At 44.9% G+C, this 21,850-nt stretch overlaps 1 protein-coding gene and 1 pseudogene across 8 annotated transcripts in view; one reads left to right on the forward strand and one right to left on the reverse strand.

Moving 5' to 3' along the window:
• Positions 1-21,850, forward strand: part of GRAMD1B (GRAM domain containing 1B) — a 282,810-nt gene that overhangs the window by 130,432 nt on the left and 130,528 nt on the right. The gene's annotated exons all lie outside the window — the stretch shown is intronic.
• On the reverse strand, positions 12,856-17,035 carry LOC108531969 (60S ribosomal protein L36 pseudogene; annotated as a pseudogene). Its single transcript, XR_001886325.1, has 2 exons — positions 17,023-17,035; positions 12,856-13,217 (listed from the first exon to the last, which is right to left on the reverse strand). The product of XR_001886325.1 is annotated as a 60S ribosomal protein L36 pseudogene (transcript).

Genomic DNA, 21,850 nt, shown 5'->3' on the forward strand with positions numbered 1-21,850 from the left:
TCCACCTCCCAGGTTCAAGGGATTCTTCTGCCTCAGCCTCCTGAGTAGCTGGGACTATAGGTGTATGCCACCATGCCTGGCTAATTTTTGTATTTTTTGGTAGAGATAGGGTTTCACCATGTTGGCCAGGCTGGTCTAGAACTCCTGACCTCAAGCAATCCACCTGCCTCTGTCTCCCAAAGTGCTGGGATTACAGGCATGAGCTACTGCACCCAGCCTAACTGTGCATTTGTAAAGGCAATTTACTTAGTGTTACTCAACCCTCAACCTTAGTTACCTCCTTTGTAAAAATTTGATATCCATTGGATTTTCTTGTAAAGAATACACGAGAAAACAGTCGTAAAGAGCCATTAAGTAGGTGCTTGACAAATGGTAGCTGTTTGTGTTCTGATTCTGGCTATCATAACATTTTACTCTCAGTTTCCTACCAGATCTTACATTCTTCTGTTCTTGACAAAGCCAGGCACCATGGCTCACCCCTGTAATCCCAGCACTTGGGGAGGCCGAAGTGGGTAGATTGCCTGAGCTCGGAAGTTCGAGATCAACCTGGGCAACATGGCAAAACCCCATCTCTACCAAAAATGCAAAAAATTAGCTGGGCATGGTGGCATGTGCCTGTGGTCCCAGCTACTTGGGAGGCTGAGAAACAAGATCCCTTGAGCCTGGGAGGCGAAGGTTGTAATGAGCCTAGATTGTGCCACTGCAGTTCAGCCTGGGTGACAGAGTGAGACCCTGTCTCAAAAAATACAAATAAAAATAAAAATAAAGAAAAAGCAAAGACAGAATGAAGGTGTAGAATATTGAGCATCTGCAAATGTCACACATATATACTCCGGATAAATAGACTAAGTTGTGCTATTTCCCCCTCAAGAAACTGATTCTCTTATGGTGTGATATACCTGCAAATAAACAAGTATAATAGAATGTAATAGTTAACTTAAGGAATTATGCATAAGGTAATACAACTGAAGAATTTTACAAGCTGGGTGTGGTGGCTCATGCCTGTAATCCCAGCAATCTGGGAGGCTGAGAGGGGTGGATCCCTTTGAGGCCTGGAGTTCGAGACCAGTCACCAACATGGCAAAACCCCATCTCTATTAAAAATACAAAGATTAGCCAGGTGTGGTGGTGTGCGCCTGTAGTCCCGGCGACTCAGGAGGCTAAGGCTGGAGAATCACTTGAGTCCGGGAGGCAGAAAGTGCAATGAGCTGAGATCGCACCACTGCACTTCACCCTGGACGACAGGGTGAGACTCTGTCTCAAAAGAAAATGAAGAAGTTCACTAAGTGCTTACTATGTGCTTACACCTGTGCAGTAAACTTTGCATACATTTTAAAATATAATCCTCTCAACAGCCCTATCAAGTACATGCCATTATCCGCATATTATTGTTTAGGAAAACCAAGGCTTGGGGAATTAAACTTGCCCCAGAGAAACACAGCTACTGTTTGGGGTGAGGGTGGGGGTGGGAGGGTTTCCAGAAAACTCCACAGAGGGGGCTGTGCTTCAGCTGAGAACTGCAAGAGGAGTAGGAGTCTGTCACATGGACAGCATTTGCAAGCGAGGGAACAAGATGTACATAAGCATGGAGGCGGGAGAAAGCAAGGCATGTTCAGGAACCACAAATACTTCAGTGTTGCTGCAGCGTCATATCCTAGGGGAGGGGTAGCTAGTGAGTGGCCAGGAAAGGCCTTTGGACAGGTAGACAAGTGCCTGGTCATGCCACATCCTGCTGTAATAAGGAGTGAGTGTTCTTTATGGATGATTGGAAACCACTACGTTATGTTTTTTTGTTTGTTTGATTTTGTTTTTTTAGAGATGGAGTCTTGCTCTGTCGCCCAGGCTAGAGTACAGTGATGCAATCTTGGCTCACTGCAACCTCCTCCTCCTGGATTCAAGTGAGTGTCCTGTCTCAGCCTCCTGAGTAGCTGGGATTAGCTGGGTGTCCGCCATCATGCCCAGCTAATTTTTGTATTTTTAGTAGAGACAGGGTTTCACCATGTTGGCCAGGCTGGTCTCGAACTCCTGACCTCAGGTGATCTGCCTGCTTTGGCCTCCCAAAGTGCTGGGGTTACAGGTGTGAGCCACCACACCCAGCTGCCACTGAGTTATGTTGAGAAACGGAGTACCTGTGTGTCTTAGTTCAGGCAGCTATAACGGAGTACCATAGACTGGGTGTCTTGTACATCACAGAAAATTATTTCTTTCCATTTTGGAGCCCGGGAAGTCCAAGACCAAGATGTGGGCATTCAGCGGGTGGTGAGGTCCTGTTGTCTTCCTAGACAGCTATCCTCTTGCTGTGTCTTACATGGTAAAAAGGAGAGCTCTGGTCTAGTGAGCCCCCTTATAGGGGCACTAATTACATTCATGAGGGCTCCATTTTCATGATTTACAACCCTGCCTCTTAACACCATTGCACTGGAGGTTAGGATTTCAACATATCCAGTTGGGGGTGGGGCACCAACACTGAGTCTATAGCACCAGGTCGCTCCCAAATATTCCTGTGAGAAAAATCACACCTGAGAGGTGTTCAGAGTTGAGTCCTAGCCCCTCCAGGGCTGTGGAGGATGGATACCTCCCCCAGGGGCTCTCCAGGCTGGGCATTTGGGCATGGTGGATGCCAGCCTGGATAACCTGTGGCCCAGCATTAACTGTCTGCCTGGCCCTGCTGTCTGCTAGGCAGGGATTCCAAGATGAAGACATGGTCCCTGCTCTTGAGTAATTCTTCAGCCCCATGACTTAACGTGGCCATCAGGCATCAAGAACAAGGCCATGTGGGTGATGACACGTCGGAATGGAACTGTGAACCTGGGGAGCCGATCTTCTCCCCTCGCCACCCCATGGTCCCAACTGAAACCTTTGGCCCTTCTTCTCCCCCCTTGCCACCCCCTCGCCACCTCACAGCCCTGACGGAAAGCTTTGGCCCTCCTCCACCCCGCTCGCCACCCCATGGCCCTGACTGAAAGCTTTGGCTCTCCTCCTCTGCTGTCACACTCAGTGAGGGGGAGCCCCTACCCCAGAAGTGTATCTCACGAGAGCATCAGGGACGCAGTGAAAGAGTGATGCTCAAGGGAGACAGGAAGAGAGAGCAACATAAAGAAGTGGCTCCATGCCCACGGTGCACCCTGGTCAGCAGAGGAAGGAGTGTGGGACCCGATGGAAATTTGGAGCTCAGGGAAAATGGTGGGGGGGCTTTATCTCTCTTGTGTAGCCCCTCAAGATTGACCCCTTAGATGGCCTAGGAACAGCAGGTGCTAGAGGAATGGTATCCATGTGGGCATGGAAATGAGGCAGATTCTGGGGCCACCGGACCAAGGGGAGGGAAGGGCTCATCAGCACCCACCCAGGGAGCCTGTCCATTTATGTTCCCAGATAAAGGGTCCTAGAAGAGTTAAAAAAAAAAAAAAAAAAAAAAAAGACGAAGAAAAAAAAAGAAATCATGCCTGGCCTGTGGTTAATGTGTATGTGCCTACTAGTAGTATTATCATTAAAATACTGGGTCGAGGAGGAAGGATTTGAGGAGGAGAGGTGGCAGTGAGTTTAATTTAAACATGTAGCGTGAACTACTCGTGGAGTGTGCCAGTGGAGAGATACACTAGGCCATTGGCTACACCGTTTGAAGCTCAGGGGACGAGACTGAGTGTGCTAGTTTGGCAGCCACCACTGTGGAAGAGCACAGCAATGAGAATGTAGTTGAGGCAAGAGTCTTAGGATAAGCAAAGTTTAAGCAGAAGACAAAGGAAGGAAGAATTTTAAAAGATTGTCCATTGAAGCCAAGTTGACTAGGAGATAGTAATGGAGAAGCAAGAAAGAATAGTTAAAAGGGTAGAAATAGGTAAGCAAAGGACTAAAAGGAATCCTCTGCAGTGGCAATTTGTGGAGATCATTGGTTACTACAGAGCAATTTCAGAAGAGTGTATCTGAGGGGAGGGAGAAGAGACTGACCGTAGTGATTTCATTCTAGAGGTCTGCCTGGGAAGAAGAGAAATAGGGAGGATACCTAGAGGGGAACACAGGGATGACTGGGGAAAATTATTGTTTTAATATGGAGAGACAGAAACACTTTTTTGTAATTTCTGAAGTAGAAATTGATAGCTCAAGGCTGAGAATTTCAGAGGATAAATTCATTTGTTCATTCATTCAACAAACTGATCAATTATGCACTATCGGCCAAATGTGATGGCGGGTGCCTGTAATTCCAGTGCTTTGGGAGGCTAAGGTGGGAGGATCACTTGAGGCTAGGAGTTTCAGACTAGCCTGGGTAACCTGGCAAAACCTCATCTCTACAAAAAATAGCTATTGCACTCCAGTCTGGGCGTAGAGCAAGACCCTGTCTCAAAAAAGAAAAGAAAGAGCACTGTGTACTGGGGTTTCCGGTCTTGTTGAAGGGAGAATATTAAACACGTTTGAGAATATGCAAACTTGGAATTTGGATGCGTGTCTTAAAGGAAGAGGACATAGTGCCAGGCAAAGTGTACCGAAGAAGCTGGACCTGGCCAGAGGGGTTGGGGCCAAGGTGTAAGGCTTGGGCAAAGACTAGAAGGATGAATTGGAAACAGTGATGTGAGACAGGTGAGATGGTATGGATGAGATGAGGCAGGAGCTTTGATCGCCAGGATGACCAGGATATAGTAATAGAGAAGCAAGAAAGAATAGTCAAAAGAGTCTTGGTCTTTATTTTAAAGCCCAGGAAGCCACTGAAGATCTTTGAGACAGGAGATGACAGGATCAGATTTGCTTATGAAAAAATTGCTTACAAAAACACAGAGGCTGTTTCATGGATACTGGGAGATCAGCTGAGGTCCTTAGGAGACTGTTACTATATCCAAGCTAACGATGTTGTGTGTTGGAATGTGGATGGTGATAGTGAAAAAAAGAAGTAGACAAATTCAAGATATATTTAGGAGATAAAATGTCCAGGGCTTGATGATGAATTGGGTACATATGGATGTGAGAGAAGGGAGGTGTTCAGAGTTGAGTCCTAGGATTCCAGCTTGCTCAGCTAGGGGGTGCCATCTGTTGAAAGATAAGGAAGCAGAGTTTTAGAGGAGGCAAGAGAAGGTTGGTCCAGATCACAGGTGAGAAGATTACCCTTGAACAGGAGAGACTAATTGAGGTGGATGCAGTGAGTTCCTAGGTGCTGTGGTAGGAAGGTGAAGAGATTCGTGGCAGCAGGATGTTTTCTCTGTGTGATGGAAAATGATGTCTCCTAACTGAGATCAGTGAAGGTGGAATGAGAATAGTGTGATGTTTGGATATAATTAATTTTGGAACTTTTTTGTGTCAGCTTTTCTCCAAGTACCTTAAAAGACATTTGTGGCTGGGTGCAGTGGCTCACGCCTGTAATCCCAGCACTTCGGAAGGCTGAGGCGGGTGGATCACCTGAGGTCAGGAGTTTGAGAACAGCTTGGTCAAAATGGTGAAACTCTGTCTCTACTAAAAATACAAAAATTAGCAGGTGTGGTGGTGCACGCCTGTAGTCCCAGCTGCTTGGGACGCTGACGCACAAGAATCATTTGAACTCAGGAGTCAGAGGCTGCAGTGAGCCAAGATTGTGCCACTGTACTCCAGCCTGGGCAACAGAGCAAGACTCTCTCTCTCTCTCTCTCAAAAAAAAAAAGGACTTTCGTGTCTTACATGTGATGTTAGGGCTCACCTCATTTCTTCCAGTTGAGGGAGGGAGGTGAGTCTTATCACACCTATTTTATAGGTGCAGGAGTAGGCTGTGGCTAATTCTATTGCAGCACTTACCACATCCTTGTGTGCTATGTGATTTGTCTGTCTCCCTCTAGGTTGTTGAAATCCTGGGGACAGAAACTGTGTATTTCTGTTGTCTCTTGCGTCCAGCACAGAGTAGGTGCTCAGAAATTGTTTGAGATTTGGAATTCAGGAACAAATGAATGGAAAAACCAAGGTATTGGCATTTGAGGTCAAGGGGCAAGTTTTTGGAGTCGACGCCATGCTAGAGTAAGATCGTCACTGCCAACTCGGGTCTAGCCACTGGGATAGATAGCTTCCTAGTAGAAGTAGAAATCTTTTCAATTTTGCTTATTCTGTCCCAGAAATATATCCCCAGTAGCATATTTCGAGAATAGTCTAGCTCCGTCTACCTGCCTGGCCAGTGAATTCCCCATAGACTCATGGACACTCCCGTGATCCTTTACCATGGGGAGAAAGCCAAGTTGCAAACCCTCTGGGAGCAGTGCCCGCTGCTCCTCCCCTTCCCCCAGCACCAGCAGCTGACATCACATACAGGTACAGCTTCATCCTCCTTGTCTGAGGACAAAGGAGGGGAGGAAACTCACCAAGTGCCCAGAGCTCTGCCAGATGTTGAAAGATGGAGGAGGGCTTCATTTGGAGCTGTGGCTTGGGCAAAAGGCAGAGGGGATCTCGGTAACACAGGACCCAGGCTTGCCCACCCTGGGCCCTCCACCTGCCTGTGTTTTATACTGAACCCCAGGGAAGGGAGCGCTTATGTGCAGGAGTCCACAGTTGACAGCTGGGGTAGCTGCAGGGGCAGCAAGTCCACGCAGCTCCAGAGTGAGCCCCCAGCTCTTGAGGTCTCAGCTGCCATGTGGCCAGCCCTCCCCTGAGCCCAGCATGGTGCAGAATCTACAGCCAGAGACCGTCTCATGCGGCACAGCTGGAAAGCAGGCTTGTCACTACCATGTCTCCTCCCTGAGGAAGAAGCTGGCCTTTCTGCGAGCCAAGTAGGTGGTGGGGACCCTGGAGATGAGGTTTGGGATTGCCCGGGTTGGCTCCCGTGTTTGGAGATGTTGTAGGTCCCTGCCCAAGAGGGAGACTCAGTGATCCATTGCAAGAGGCTGAAGGGAAAGGCCAAGAGGTGTGGGTGGCTGCGATGTTGACTGGGAGACTGAGTCTGTGCCTCGCTGTGTGCCTCCCAACAGGGTGCGTTGGCCTCCAGGTCCTTCTTCATAACTGGCCAGGGACCATTACTTTTCTCCTTTATGATAAGTTGCTCCAGTCCGTAAAGAAATTGGAAATCCTGAGAAAGGTGCGGTGGGGAATAGTGTAGTCGACCTGTGTAGGGTCCCCTGGGCAGGGGCACTGGCGTCTCTGGGGTGTGGATCATTCCCTTCCACTTATAGGGACCTAAGCGGCAGGTGTTTGGGGCCATTGCTCAGTGTGTTCATTTCGATATCACCTCTTCGGGCACTTTGGTCTGACTCCAGAACTATTTGAGCACACATCCGATGTGGGGCATTTTTTCCTAAAACAGCTCCTGTACCTGGCAGATGGGCTGCAGTGGCACCTGGCTGAATCTGCCCTGCCCTCTTGGCCTCTGTACCTAGAATAAGGAGGAGATTTCCTGGAGGAGGAAGAGTTTCCAGCCCCTAAGATTAGAATTAAATTTGAAGGCTGGCAGGCATTCAAGACAGAGTGTCATGTAAACTTACGGGCAGGTTTGTGTGTTTTTGCTTTTGTTTTGGCGTGAAGAGAAATATCACTGAGAAAGATGGAATGAATGAAGTGAGGAGGGAAAAGGAAGGAGAAAGGCAGAAAGAGAGGCCAAAGGGATTTCAGAGGTAGGGAGAGGCTAGAGGCAGTAGGTGGCTTAACCTCAATCTTTCTCTCTCTCTCTCTCTCTCTCTCTCTCTCTCTCTCTCTCTCTCTCTCTCTCACACACACACACACACACACACACACACACACACACACAGGCATAGATGCCTGTGATTGTTTAGCTGTATATTGACAAGGGTTTCTCATGGCTGAAGTTTTGAGGCTGGTGAGCAAAGACTGTGTCCCTCTCTGATTAGATGACTTCTCTGGTACTGATATTCAGTGCTGTGCCTTGCACACAGCAGGTTCTCAACAGATAATGGTAGAATAAGGAAGTCTCTGATCCTGTGATATGGTGCAAGGACAAGATTCAGTAGTGGCTGCGGGGAACTCAGGTTTTGGAGACCAAAAGACCTTAGTTTAAATTCCAGCTCTACCACATCCTGGCTGTGGTGCTTTTGCAAATCATTTCATCTCTCTGAATGTTTCCTTTCTGAAAAATGAAGAAAATTGTACTTGCTTTATGGAGCTTGTGGGGATCGAACTGAGATAAACTAAGAAAGGCACTTAGCACTGTATCTGGACGTAGCACACAGTAAGTGGCAGCTTATGTCACTGCCAGCAAACAGTAGGCCTGGGCTTAGCCTGCAAGGGGTGTGGAAGGTGAGTTCTCAGCTCCTAGAGAACGAGGAGGTTTGCAAACTTATTAAGGGAAGCCACACATGAGTCCATGAGGGTAATGTTTGACTTCCCAGTTGCCAGGGGAAGCCAGTTATATAAGCTCTGGTCTTCACTGTCCTGGTGAGAGACAGCTGCCTTGAGAGTGGGGTGAAGAGCCCAGAGTGGCAGTTGTGTGGACGGGCTTCCAGACCCACCCGCAGGCAGCCTGCTCGGACTCCATGTGGAACGTGGGCCCAGAAGGTGTTCAGTTAGTTCCAGCTGATTAGGAAGAGGGCCCCATCTCAGAAGAGGCTCACTTTGATTAAATGCTGCAGTGGAAGTGTCCCTTTGGAAACAGCTTCAGTAGAGGCCCCAGATGTTCGTGTTGTTCAGATCCCAGGAACAATGTTGTTAATAGTGGTGCTGTTGGTGGAGAGGAAGTTCTGAGTTCTTCCTCCCTGTTAGTGATTCATCACTCAAACTGCCCTCAGCTCAGATTCCTCACCTGGGAGCTGTCATATCTCAGAGAGGCTGCCTCTCACCCCTTTGTCCCAGCAGGGTCTCTCTCCCTTACTTGCATCAAAATAAATGGCTTATTTTCCATGTTAGCATTAATCACATTATAATTGTATTTATCTGTTGACTTGATCGTTGTCTGTCTCCCCAACTAGTCCCTAAATTGCATGAGAGCAGGGATCATCTTTGTTTTATTGTGTCCCCAACACTTAGCACAGTGCCTGGCACATGATGGTACTTAAATACTAAAGGAGTAAATGAACCAATAAATAACCATGTAAGACTTTTTGTTACTTGTAACATTCTAGGACCATGGGATTTTGTGACTGTAGCCCAAATGGAGGGCAAAGACTGGCCCTTACACATCTATTAACCTTTTTAAACTTTTCATGCTCATGGAAGTGTTTTGATCTGTGACCACCTCTCACATGTTCCCCTTTCTCTGATCCACGTGCACATATGCTTAGGGGGTCACATGGTCTTGTGGAAGACAGCACAGAAGGCCATAAGGCCTTTTTTTTTTTTTTTTTTTTTTTTTTTAATAGGTCTGAGCTAAGTTCTGACTTTTGAGAGCAGGGCAAAGAAGCAAATGAGCGCTCCTGTCTTGCTCCTACCTCCCCAAGTTTCCAGCTTAGAGCTCCTCTTTAGCAGTCCTGGCTGCTTCTGTGACTGTCAGCAGAACTGTCCGCAGGTGTAACCATCACCTGCTCTGTTTCTCCTACTCCAGCATTTCTTCTTTGTGCCTGAGAAAGGGGAGTTGTTAATTATAGCTCAGCAAACTCCTCTTATCTTTGCTGATGCCATAGTTGGGATTTAGATTTGGACAACTGGCAGGATGGATGGTAATTTTTATTCCCCAGCTTCCCTACTTCCTGCTGGGAGAAATTCCATCCTCCTACCAGTCTCAGCAAAGAAGGAATGTGAGTGGGTGGCAACTCAGGGGCTCAAGGCAGAGAGTCCAATCTCAGGCTTGTCCTGCTCTCTGCTGCATTCTTTGCCTCCCTCGTACTCCAGGGTTGAGATGAAGTCAGGGGATAAACTGCTGGGTTCTCTTTTCAGTCACTCACTGATTAATCATGTAAGCTCGGGAGAGCTCTTTACTACTCCTCGCTTGCTTTTCTAGGTATTGAGGAAGTCATTGTACCAGAAGTTGATGCTCCGGCTTGGATGCAAACACCTATCATTAAAATTTGTTTGAGCACATACCATATATATATATATATACACACACACACACAGACACACATACACAGACACACATATACACACACATAAATTCTGTGTGCATTTCTGTACTAAATATTTTATGTATACTGTAACATAATGAAACAAATTTTAACAAGGTAGAATAAACATAAATATAAATACAAGTCCTAATATGCTTTTTAAAAAATTTAAAAAATTCTATGAATACATAGTAGGTGTATATGTTTATAGGTTACATGAAACACTTTAATATAGGGATGTAATAGTCACAGCATGGAAGATAGGGTGTTCATCTCCTCAAGCATGTATTCTTTGTGTTACAAACAATTCAATTATACTCTTTTAGTTATTTTAAAATGTACGATGATTATTGACTATAATCGCCCTGTTGTGCTACCAAATACTAGGTCATATTCTTTCTATTTTTTTTGTACCCATTAATCACCCCACTTCCCCCCTACTTTGCCACTGCCCTTACCAGCCTCTGATAACTATTCTACTCTCTATCTCCATGAGTTCAATTGTTTTGCTTTGCTTTTTAGTTCCCACAACTAAGTGAGACCACGTGAAGTTTGTCTTTCTGTGCCTGACTTATTTCACTTAACATTAATGATCTCCAGTTCTATCCATGTTGTTGCAAATGACCGGATCTCATTCTTTTTTTATGGCTGAATAGTACTTCATTGTGTATATGTATCACATTTCATTTATCCAATCATCTGTTGATGGACATCTGGGTTACTTTGAAATCTTGGCTATAGCAGACTGGGCACAGTGACTCATGCCTGTAATCCCAGCACTTTGGGAGGCTGAAGCAGGCGGATCACTTGAGTTCAGGAGTTTGAGACCAGCCTGACCAACATGGCAAAATTCTGTCTCTACTAAAAATACAAAAAGTTAGCCTATAGTCCCAGCTACTTGGGAGGCTGAGGCTGGAGAATTGCTTGAACTTGGGAGGCAGAGGTTGCAGTGAGCCTAGATTGTGCCACTGCACTCCAGACTGGGCAACAGAGTGAGACTTCGTCTCAAACAAAACAAGACAAAACATAAAAAAAAAAATCTCGGCTATTGTAAACAGTGCTGCAAATAAACATAGGAGTGGAGGTATCTCTTTGATATACTGATTTCCTTTATTTTGGGTATATACCCAGCAGTGGGATTGCTGGTCTCTGTTTTTAGTTTTTTGAGGAATTGCCAAACTGTTCTCCATAGTGATTGTACTAATTTACATTTCCACCAACAGTATACAAGGGTTCTCTTTTCTCCACATCCTCTCCTGCATTTGTTGCTGCCTGTCTTTGTGTATAAGCCATTTTAACTAGTGTGAGTAGTTTTTTTTGTTTTGTTTAGTTTTTTGGTTTTTTTTTTTTTTTTTGAGATAGAGTCTCATTCTGTCACCTAGACTGGAGTGCAATGATGCGATCTCAGCTCACTGCAACCTCTGCCTCCTGGGTTCAAGCGATTCTCCTGCCTCAGCCTCCTGAGTTGCTGGGATTACAGGAGCCCACCACTACGCCCAGCTAATTTTTTGTATTTTTAATAGAGTTGGGGTTTCACCATGTTGTCCAGGCTGGTCTTAAACTCCAGACCTTGTGAGTCACCGCCTCAGCCTCCTGAGCCACCACGCCCGGCCATCATTGTAGTTTTGATTTGCATTTCCCTGACCATCAATGATGTTGAGCACCTTTTCATGTGTCTGTTTGCCAAATGTTGTCTCCCGTTCTGTGGGCTGTGTCTTCACTTTGTTGTTTCTGTCGCTGTGCAGAAGATTTTTAACTTGATGTGACCCCATTTATTCATATTTGCATTGGTTGCCTGTGCTTGTGTGGTATTATGCAAGACATTTTTGTCCAGACCAATGTCCTGGAGTTTCCCCACAGTTTTCTTGTAGTAGTTTCACAGTTTGAGGTCTTAGGTCTAAGTTTTTAATCCAGTCAGATTTGATTTTTATATATGGTAAGAAATAGGGGTCAAGTTTCTTTCTTCTGCATATGGATATCCAGTTTTTCTACCACCATTTATTGAAGAGGCTGTTCATGCTGCAATGTATGTTCTTGACACCTTTGTCGAAAACGAGTTCACTGTAGATATGTAGATTTATTTCTAGGTTCTCTATTCTGTTATAGGTCTATGTGTCTGTTTTTTTGCTAGTATCATTCTGTTTTGGTTACCGTAGTTCTGTAGTATAATCTGAAGTCAGGAAATGTGATTTCTCCAGTTTTGTTCTTTTCGCTCAGGATAGCTGTGGCTATTCTGGGTCATTTGTGGTTCCCCAGAAATGTTAGGATTGTTTTTTCTATTTCTGTGAAGACTGTTATCAGTATTTTGATAGGGATTGCATTATATCTGTAGATTGCTTTGGTAGTATGGATTTAACAATATTGATTCTTCTAATCTATGAACATGGAATATCTTTCCATTTTTTTGTGTCCCCTTTTATTTCTTTTATCAGTGTTTTATAGTTTTCATCATAGAGATCTTTCACTTCTTTGATTATTTCCTATGTATTCAATTTTATTTGTGACTATTGTAAATGGGATTACTTTTCAGGTTTCTTTATCAGATTATTCACTGTTGGTATATAGAAATGCTATTTAGGCCAGGCATGGTGGCTCACACCTGTAATACCAGCACTTTGGGAGACTGAAGTGGGTGGATCACCTGAGGTCAGGAGTTAGAGACCAGCCTGACCAATATGGTGAAACCCCATTTCTACTAAAAATACAAAAATTAGCCAGGTGTGGTGGCTGGCGCCTGTAGTCCCAGCTACTCAGGAGGCTGAGACAGGAGAACTGCTTGAACCCGGTAGGCAGAGGTTGCATTGAGCTGAGACGGCGCCACTGCACTCCAGCCTGGGCGACAGAGCGAGACTCCGTCTGAAGGGAAAATAAAAGAAGTGCTATTTAATTTGTGTGTGTGTGTGTGTGTGTGTGTGTGTGTGTGTGTGTGTGTGTCAAGCTGTTCTTTATTTCAGGGAGAAGCCAGGGGAGGGGGCTCAGTCTTTCTTGGCAGCAGCTTTCCTCATAGCGGCCAATACCTTGCTCAGCTCCTCCCGCTTCCTCTTGGCGCAGATGTGCGTCCCCACCCTTTTCTTGATAAACTTGAGGGCCCGTTTGTCCTTGGAGACCTTCAGTAACTCCATGGCGCGCCGCTCGTACGGGGCGAAGCCACACACCTCCCGAATCATGTCCCGCACGAACTTGGTGTGTTTCGTCAGACGCCCGTGGCCTGTGCCTGGGCTTGCACGTTCTTGGTCACCTTGTGGCCCTTGTTGAGGTCCACGGCCACAGGGTAGTGTAGAGCCACGGCTGCTGCTCTCCAGTGGCGGCCCTGGCGGAAGCTTTTTTTTTTTTTTTGAGACGAACTCTCACTCTGTTATACAGGTTGGAGTACAGTGGTATGATCCTGGCTCACTGCAACCTCTGCCTCCTGGGTTCAAGTGAGTCTCATGCCTCAACCTCCCGAGTAGCTGGGATTACAGGCATGTGCCACCACCTCTGGCTAATTTTTTTGTTTTTAGTAGAGATGACATTTCGCCATGTTGCCCAGACTGGTCTTGAACTCGTGACCTTGAGTGATCTGCCTGCCTTGGCCTACCAAAGTGCTGGGATTACAGGCGTGAGCCACCATGCCCAGACTTTTTAATTTAATTTAATTTTATTTTATTTTAATTGAGACAGAATCTTGCTCTGTTGCCCAAGCTGGAGTGCAGTGGCACAATCTCAGCTCACTGCACCTTCTGCCTCCTGAATTCAAGTAATTCTTATGCCTCAGCCTCCTGAGCAGCTGGGATTACAGACATGCACCACCATGCTCAGCTAATTTTTGTGTTTTTAGTAGAGATGGGGTTTCACCATGTTGGCCAGGCTGTCCTTGAAATTCTGGCCTCATGTGATCCACCTGCCTCAGCCTCCCAAAGTGCTGGGATTACAGATGTGAGCCACTGTGCCCACCCAGAAATGCTACTGATTTCTGTGTGTATGTTGATTTTGTATCCTGCAACTTTTACTGAATTTATCAGTTCTAATAGTTTTTTTTTTTTTTTTTTTGAGTCTTTAGATTATTCCAAATATAAGATCATATAATCTGCAAACAAGGATCATTTGATTTCTTCCTTTCCAGTTCGGATGTCCTTTATTTCTATCACTTGCTCTAGCTAGGACTTCCAGTTCTGTGTTGAATAGCAGTGGTGAAAGTGAACATCCTTGTCATGTTCCAGATCTTAGAGGAAAGGCTTTCTCTAAGTCAGCTCTCATTCAGTATGATACTAGCTGTGGGTCTGTTTGTATATGGCTTTTTTATGTTGAGGAATGTTCTCTCTATATGCAGTTCTTTGAGGGTTTCTATCATGAAGCATTGTTAAATTTTATTAGATACTTTTTCAGAATCAATTAAAAGGATCATATGGGTTTTGTCCTCCATTCTATTGATATGATGTATCACTTTGATTTGCGTATGTTGATTGAACCATCCTTACATATGGGGGATAAATCCCACTTGGTCATGATGAATGATCTTTTTAATATATTGTTGAATTCAGTTTGCAGGTATTTTGTTGAGCATTTTTACATCTGTATTTACCGGGGCTATTGGCCAATGGTTTTCTTTTTTTGATATGTCTTTGTCTGGTTTTGAAATCGTTAATACTGGCCTTGTAGAATGAATTTGGAAGTATTCCCTCCTCCTCTAGTTTTTGGAATAGTTTGAGTAGGATTGGTATTAGTTCTAGAATTCAGCAGTGAAACCATCAGGTCCCAGTCTTCTCTTTTTACCGGGAGACTTTTATTATGTCTTTTTTTTTTTTTTTGAGACGGAGTCTCGCTCTGTTGCCCAGGCTGGACTGCAGTGGCCGGATCTCAGCTCACTGCAAGCTCCGCCTCCCAGGTTCACGCCATTCTCCTGCCTCAGCCTCCCGAGTAGGTGGAACTACAGGCGCCCGCCACCTCGGCCGGCTAATTTTTTGTATTTTTTTTTTAGTAGAGATGGGGTTTCACCAGGTTAGCCAAGATGGTCTTGATCTCCTGACCTCGTGATCTGCCCGTCTCAGCCTCCCAAAGTGCTGGGATTATGTCTTTGATCTCGTTACTTGTTATTGGTCTGTTCGGGTTTTGGATTTCTTCATGATCCAAGCTTATGTTTATGTGCCTAGGAATTTTTCTGTTTCCTCTAGATTTTCCAATTTGTTGGCATACAGTTGCTTATAGTAGCCACTAATGATCACTTGAATATTGGTGGTATGATCCTTTACATTCCAACAGTGTCAGTTGTAATGTCTCCTTTTTCTTGTCTGATTTTATTTATTTAGGTCTCTCTTTTTATTCTTAGTTACTCTGGCTGAAAGTTTGTCAATTTTGTCTTACTTTTCAAAAGCCAACTTTTGCTTCATTGATCTTTTGTATTGTTTTCTTTGTTTTAATTTCATTTATTTCTGCTCCCATCTTGATTATTTCTTCTAATTTTGGGTTTGGTTTGCTTTTGCTTTTCTAGCTCTTTAAGATGCATTGTTAGGTTATTTATTTGAATTGTTTTCCATGTAGACACTTTTTTAGCTATCAGCTTCCTTCTTAGTACTGCTTTCACTGTATCTCGTAGATTTTGATATATTGTGTTTCCATTATCATTTGTTTCAAGAAATTTTTCGGTTTCCTCCCTAATTTCTTCATTGGCTCACTGATCATTCAGGAGCCTATTAATTGCCATGTGTTTGTGTATTTTCCAAAAATCTTGTTATTGATTTCTAGTTTTATTCCATTGTGGTCAGAGAAAATGTTTGATATTATTTCAGATTTTTAATGTTTTAAGACTTGTTTTGTGACCTAATATATAATCTGCCTTTGAGAATGATCCATGTGCTGAGGAGAAGAATGTGTATTCTGCAGCTGTTAGATGAGATGTTCTGTAAATATCTATTAGGTCTATTTGGTCTAAAGTGCATATTAAGTCCAATGTTTCTTTGTTGATTTTCTGTCTGGAAGATGTGTCTGATGCTGAAAGTGGGGTATCAAAGTCTCCAGCTATTATTATATTGAAGTCTGTCACTCTCATTAGCTGTAATAATGTTTGCTTTATATATCTGGGTACTCTAGTGTTGGGTGCATATATATTTACAATTTGTTATATCCTCTTGCCGAATTGACCCCTTTATCATTATATACTGACCTTCTTTGTGTCTTCTTGCAGTTTTTGTCTTGAAATCTATTTTGTGGCCGGGCGCGGTGGCTCAAGCCTGTAATCCCAGCACTTTGGGAGGCCGAGACGGGCGGNTTGAAGTCTGTCACTCTCATTAGCTGTAATAATGTTTGCTTTATATATCTGGGTACTCTAGTGTTGGGTGCATATATATTTACAATTTGTTATATCCTCTTGCCGAATTGACCCCTTTATCATTATATACTGACCTTCTTTGTGTCTTCTTGCAGTTTTGTCTTGAAATCTATTTTGTGGCCGGGCGCGGTGGCTCAAGCCTGTAATCCCAGCACTTTGGGAGGCCGAGACGGGCGGATCATGAGGTCAGGAGATCGAGACCATCCTGGCTAACACGGTGAAACCCCGTCTCTACTAAAAAATACAAAAAACTAGCCGGGCGTGGTGGCGGGCGCCTGTAGTCCCAGCTACTCAGGAGGCTGAGGCAGCCCTGAGGTGCCCCGAGCCCTGATGCCTCCTGTGATCCTACCCTGGCTAATATCTGGCACACAATTTAATAGGGCTGGGACATGGAAGGGTCTTTTGATACCTAGCTTGGTGATATGGTTTAATTGTGACCCCAAAATATATGTGTTGGAAACTCAATCCCCATTGTAACAGTATTAAAAGGCATGGCTGATTAGGATTAGATTAAGTCATCAGGGTAGAGGCCCCATGATGGAGCTGGTGGCTTTAAAAGAAGAGGGAGAGAGACATGACCTTGCCCTCTCGCCACGTGATACCCTCTGCATGTTATAACACAGGAAAAAGTCCCTCACCAGATGTGGTTCCTTCATCTTGAGAACTTCCCAACCTCCAGAACTATAAGAAATAAATTTCTTTTCTTTATAAATTAACCAGTCTGTGGTATTCTGTTATTGCAACAGAAAAAAGGGCTAAAATACCTGGGGACACAACTTCTGTGCCCCTTACCTGTCTTCTGCATAGTCCAAGAATCACCATTTGGTAGCAAGGAGAAAGGTAGGTGGAGGGGTATGTAATTAAGTTACTCATTCCATCTTATCTGCTGCCAACTTTACAGGTTACTCAGTGCCTCTTTTCTTATCCTCGGGCATGTGAGCAATTAAACGCTGGCTCCATTCCTTTTTCTTTGCCATTTCTCCTTAATCTAAAGGTATAGCTTTTTCACTGAGAGGTGGAGAAACCCATTCTGACCTTGATTCAAATGGTGGTGGGGTGGGGAGATGGGCTGTGGGAGTGCAGGTTGTTTGAGTGCACCCCCCACTTCCCCACACAAAAGCTCCCTTGTGTCTTTTATGTGAGCATGATGGGCGAATTAGTCAGTTGAATTTGGAATTGGAATTTTGAAACTCTTTGTTTGGTTGACTTTTGAAACTCCACTACAAACTTGCTGTGGGATCCACAAGCGGAGCAATTTCTCCCACTCATCTTTTTTTCCCTTTAGAAGTGAAACAGATCTATTATCTGTGTTTCCTTTTTCTGGGCATCTTAAATGATGGATTGGTTCAACTGGCTGAGAGTTATCCTTGTAAATAAGGGTATTTTGGCTGGACGCAGTGGCTCACACCTGTAATCCCAGCACTTTGGGAGGCCGAGGCAGGCAGATCACTTGAGGTTCCAGACCATCTTGGCCAACATGATGAAACCCCGTCTCTACTAAAAATAGAAAAAATAGCCGGGCATGGTGGTACATGCCTGTAGTCCCAGCTGCTTGGGAGGCTGAGGCAGGAGAATCGCTTGAACCCAGGAGGCAGAGGCTGCAGTAAGCCAGGATCGTACCACTGCAGTCCAGGCTTAGGTGACAGAGCAAGACTCCATCTCAAAATAACTAACTATCTAAATAAATAAATACCAACAGTTGTGACCCTTAAGCAGAGACTCAAGAAGTCCGATGCTCTATACTCTCCTGATCCATACATTTCTTCTTCAGTGCCTGTATCAAATGGTGATATGCTTGTATGTGATTCACTTCCACAATGGGAAATTTGCTAAAATTAATTGGAGTCTTTTTAAGTGAAGACATCGATAACTATAGGAAGCTTTCACCAATCTACAAATGTGACCAGTAAATCCAAGAAAATGCAGAGTGTCTGTGTACTTTGTGGAGGAGCAATATTTGTGTTCTAAGGTAATAATCATGGTATTATTATTAAAATAATAATAGATACCTTGATACCTTTTTTATTTTTGGAGACAGTCTCTTGTGTCACCCAGGCTGGAGTGCAGTGGCGTGATCTCGGCTTACTGCAACCTCTGTCTCCCGGGGTTCAAGTGATTCTCCCACTTCATCCTCCCGAGTAGCTGGGACTACAGGCACACGCCCCCACTCCTGGCTAATTTTTGTATTTTTTGTAGAGACAAGGTTTCATCATCTTGGCCAAGCTGATCTCAAACTCCTGGCCTCAAGTGATCTACCCACCTTGGTCTCCCAAAGTGCTGGGATTATAGTCGTGAGCCACCGTGCCTGGCAATGGATGCCATTTTGAGAGCATATTATATGCTTAACACTGTGCTTTTCCTATGCTATCTTATTATAGAAACTCTGAAAGGGAAATTACTATTATACTCATCTTCTAGATGAGGCTTAGATTGTCCACTGTGAGAGCTTGTTAGTAGCATAGGTAGGATTGAATTCCAGAGCTCAAGTACTTTTTTGTATGGTTGTTTATTTTTATTTATTTTTATTTTTTGAGACAGAGTCTACTCTGTTGTTTACTCTTGAGATCCCATGGCTGACCGGATGCTGTGGCTTTCTGCCTCTTCCCATCATCGTGAGAAAGTATTATAAAGCATATTGCTAACCTGAGAAGAGATCAAAATTCAAAATGTGAAGGATGGCCCATGAGAAGTCAGGGATTGTTTGTACTGTCATTCCGAACCCTTGTGTGATAAGCTCTGAAGTCCTCTGCAGCCTGGGGACAGGACGTTTGTGAACATTGGTACAGGCGTAGGAGTGAGCTTCTAGGGCAGGGCATGGTAGCCTTATGCAGTCATGATCCTTTCCATTTTTGAAGCACTTATACAACTTTGTCATCTGAAAGCACAGTGCAAGGGACCAGCTGCTGACTGGAGGTGGTGCGATTGTGCCTGGAGATGGTAGGTAAGGGAAGGAGCTGTATAACCAGACCAGAGCTAGCTTTGCATTGGCACCAAGTGCAGGTGGCTTGGAGGGCTGAGGGAACTCATGGAGTCCCCATTGTTCTTAAACCCCCACCCATACCCCTAAGATAGTAATTATAAAGACAAGATTATTTTAGTTAACATTGATTGACTGTGCCTATTATGTGTCAGTTACTGCATTTTCATTTAAATTTCACCTTTTTTTTTTTTGAGATGGAGTTTCGCTCTGTCACCCAGGCTGGAGTGCAATGGCACAATCTCGGCTCATTGCAACCTCTGCCTCCTGTGTGCAAGCCATGCTCCTGCCTCAGCCTCCCAAGTAGCTGGGAGGACAGGCACGTGCCACCACCACACCTGGTTAATTTTGTACTTTTAGTAGAGACAGGGTTTCACCATGTTGGTCAGGCTGGTCTCAAACTCCTGACCTCAGGTCATCTGCCCTCCTTGGCCTCCCAAAGTGCTGGGATTATAGGTGTGAGCCACCGCGCCCAGCCAAATTTTACCATTTTTTAGTTACTGCGTTTTCACTTAAATCTTACCATTTTTCTATGAAATAGTATTATTATGACCTCCATTTTATAGATAAGAAAACTGAAGCTTAGAGAAGTTTTATAAATTACATAGTATCAAGCAGCTATTAAATAATGTGCTAGAGTTCGAACTGGGAAATTTGACTCCAGATTTCAGTCACTGTGCTACACTGTCCTGTCCAGTTCTAGAGGCTGAGGCCGAGGTAATGTCACTCATGTTTCTGTTGCTTGTTGCCGGGGTGGTCTCAGGAATTGCTAGCAGTTAAGGGAGGTGGATTTCCCTTGGCCTATCATGTTTTTCCCTGAGAAATTCAGGCATAGAACAGCACTGGTACCCGCCAAGGCCTTCAGTCTTGGACAAGGTATGAGCTTCCCTAAGCAAGCCACCATGGGAGGCTGACAGCTTCCACTTTGTCCAGCCTGCAAGGATTTGTATTCAGAGAGTCCTTTCTCTCTTTTCTTGATGTCTCCCTCATAGCTGAGTGTGCGGTACTAGAGATGACTGACCCCAAAGGCTTAGCTATTTCCTTTTCTCCTCCTGTGTTCCTCCCTCCTTATCTTGACTGCTTCAGAAACTTCCGCCTCAAGCGCTCATACAACAACCTGACTTCTACAAAGAGCAGTGCAGCTTGGCAAGACCAATTCAGACTTGACCTTTGCAGCAGTGACTCCCATTGTGCTAATTTGTCTTATGCCAGGCAGCTTCTCTCCATTCACAGCTCCTCTCTGTTTCACCTCTCTCCTCCCACTTCCAACCAGATCAGTTTCTCTGATTTTCTTTTTTGAGACAAGATATCACTCTGTTGCCCAGGCTGGAGTGCCATGGTGCAATCCTGACTCACTGCAACCTCCGCCTACTGGGTTTAAGCGATTCTCGTGCTTTAGCCTCTGGAGTAGCTGGGATCACAGGCATGCACCACCACGCCCAGCTAATTTTTGTATTTTTAGTAGAGGTGGGGTTTCACCATGTTGGCCAGGCTGGTCGCAAACTCCTGACCTCAAGTGATCCTCCAGCCTTGGCCTCCCAAAGTGCTGGAATTACAGGCCTGAGCCACCGCGTCCAACTAGTTCTCTAATTTTCTTTATGACTTTTCTTTTATTTCCATGTTGACTCTTATTGTTTGTGATGACATTTTTCTACCACTCTCCAAAAGCCCCTCTTAATGTCAGATACCTCGTTCGGCAAGTATCTTCTGTTGTATTTCCTTATTCCTCTTTTTCTGTCTTTTCCTTATTTTAGTGACTGTCTCACCTCTCTGTTTCATTGTCTTTAAAAAAATATAAATTTTGGCCAGGCGTGGTGGCTCACGCCTGTAATCCCAGCACTTTGGGAGGCCGAGGTGGGCGGATCATAAGGTCAGGAGATTGAGACCATCCTGGCTAACACCGTGGGAAACCCCGTCTCTTCTATACAATACAAAAAATTAGCAGGGCATTGTGGCGGGCGCCTGTAGTCCCAGCCACTCGCGAAGCTGAGGCAGGAGAATCCCTTGAACCTGGGAGGTGGAGCCTGCAGTGAGCCAAGATCGTGACACTGCACTCCAGCCTAGGAGACAGATTGAGANTTCTGTTGTATTTCCTTATTCCTCTTTTTCTGTCTTTTCCTTATTTTAGTGACTGTCTCACCTCTCTGTTTCATTGTCTTTAAAAAAATATAAATTTTTGGCCAGGCGTGGTGGCTCACGCCTGTAATCCCAGCACTTTGGGAGGCCGAGGTGGGCGGATCATAAGGTCAGGAGATTGAGACCATCCTGGCTAACACCGTGGGAAACCCCGTCTCTTCTATACAATACAAAAAATTAGCAGGGCATTGTGGCGGGCGCCTGTAGTCCCAGCCACTCGGGAAGCTGAGGCAGGAGAACGGCGTGAACCTGGGAGGTGGAGCTTGCAGTGAGCCGAGATGGCACCACTGCACTCCAGCCTGGGCAACAGAGCGAGACTCTGTCTCAAAAAATAAAAAATAAAAACAAACAAATAAATAAATAAATAATATTTTTTTTTTGTAGAGATGGGAGGCTCTCGCTCTGTTGTCCAGGGTGGTCCTGAACTCCTGGCCTCAAGTGATTCTTCCCCCTTAACCTCCCCAAGTGCTGGGATTACAGACATGAGCCATCATGCCCAGCTTGTTT

Source organism: Rhinopithecus bieti, unplaced genomic scaffold (genome assembly GCF_001698545.2).
Source record: "Rhinopithecus bieti isolate Rb0 unplaced genomic scaffold, ASM169854v2 scaffold_7884, whole genome shotgun sequence".
In the NCBI taxonomy this organism is placed as follows: Eukaryota; Metazoa; Chordata; class Mammalia; order Primates; family Cercopithecidae; genus Rhinopithecus; species Rhinopithecus bieti.